Source organism: Ciconia boyciana, chromosome 3, assembly GCF_034638445.1.
Source record: "Ciconia boyciana chromosome 3, ASM3463844v1, whole genome shotgun sequence".
Taxonomy (NCBI): Eukaryota; Metazoa; Chordata; class Aves; order Ciconiiformes; family Ciconiidae; genus Ciconia; species Ciconia boyciana.
This window is the reverse complement of record NC_132936.1, coordinates 65,236,179-65,237,963: the sequence shown is the minus strand read 5'-3', so window position 1 is coordinate 65,237,963 and position 1,785 is coordinate 65,236,179.

Below are 1,785 nucleotides of genomic sequence, written 5' to 3'. Positions count from 1 at the left end.
TATGTATATAAATACTCAAGTGAGTTTCAAGTGTATTATTTCCCTTCTGGAATGTGAGTTTCAGAAACCTATTTCCAAGTCATTGCTGCTAGAAACTTTTTAACAGGTCTGAAAACTGGAGTTGCCTCCCTCAGCTCTGTAGATCATGCAGAACTACCTACAACTAGCTTAATTCTTGTAGCTTTGGTCTAGAACAGATCAGTCGTATTATGGATACCTAGTGATTTGCTTTGTCATTAAAAGGTGCTTCTCTTGTCAAGGGTAACTTAGTACAATTTTTAAGGTTTTATAAACCTAAGGTTTAAACTCACTGCAAGAAAAATGTGCTGTCCATAAAGTATGAAGTACAAGTGGCATTTTCAGGGCCACTAGTAATTATAGTTTCACCTTTCTGTGGATAGCTTAGTCATCAACAGAACACTTTAGTTAAGGAATCGGTGGCAGTATCAATCTAGCTCCTTTTTTATCAGTTTTTGTTCTAGTTTGTTGAAACTGCCTCTTTAATTTATTTGGACTTGCCTCTCCAGGTATGTCATCTAGCAAGAGTAAGTCTTTAAATCTTCTATCACATTTACAGCTTTAAGTGAAATTGGGGGAGGAGAGAAACAAACAAAAAACCACCACAAAAATCCCTGAAAAAGTAAAGCAAGTTATGTTAAAACCTGAATCAGTAAAGATACTTCAGATATACTAAACATTTCTGTAAAGTGTCAATTCCATGACAGTGCCCTGGAAGTACACTTCTGTAGTATTTCTCTTGATACAATGTGTAAATTTGAGTATACACAATGGTGTATATAACGCGTGGTAAAAGTTAAGTTAGCAAAAGGTGTGAGAAATGAGTGAGTCTGTCTTTGATACTGATTTCTAAATAGCGTGCTTCTAGTATTTTTTTTGTAGCTGAAGTGCAGAAGTTAGTCTACAATTGTTTTTTTTAATCAAAACCAAACCCACAAACTTAGTTTAGTGGTAGGTACACTTTTTAACCTATGGAATGTTAAGGATGACAGTAATGTACTTGAACGAGGACATTCTGATACAACAAGGCTACTTAGGTTTTCTTTCTCAGACTGCTATAGATATAGTAAATCTTAATGTTGTATGGAGTTAAAAGTGTAGTTCTTAGTTTGCCCCTTATGAATGGCATCATGTCTTTAAAAAAAATGGGGGGGGGGGGGGGGAGGAAAAGCTTGGGTACAGGTGTTTGTGTTAAATACATATATAACATAAGCCCTCTTACTGGCTTTACTGTTAGGGAGTAGTTAACCATCTGCCCTATCCAAATTAAACACTAGAAGGGAGAAGAATGTAGTACTGTCACTAATCCTAACCATAGTTGAGGAAATTGTATTTTGGATTGCACTGGTTTGCTGGCATCTGTGTAGAAAGGGAAATAGGAATAATACTTGCCCTGTGGTAGTAGTTACTAAAGGGTCATTCCTGCCTTATGTTCTAGGAAGTTCAGGCAAACTATACTGTTGTTGCAAGATCTGCTTTTACATGTACAGTGCATCTTTTAATAGCTGTTTGAAATGTAATGCTGATTATCCCTTGAACTTTTTAGCAAAGCTCACACAGACTTTGTATTAAATCAGAATAAGCAAGAAAAGGAACAAAACAAACTTGGCAGCAGTGTCAAAGTCTGTTGAAATGAAACATTTCAACATCAGTCTGAAACTAACAAATAGGGCAAGATATACTTGAACTATCATAACCTTAGAACAGATAATCTATATCATCTAGGTCAAGTTGAAATTGGATTGTTGTGGTCTGTGTTGTAAGGCA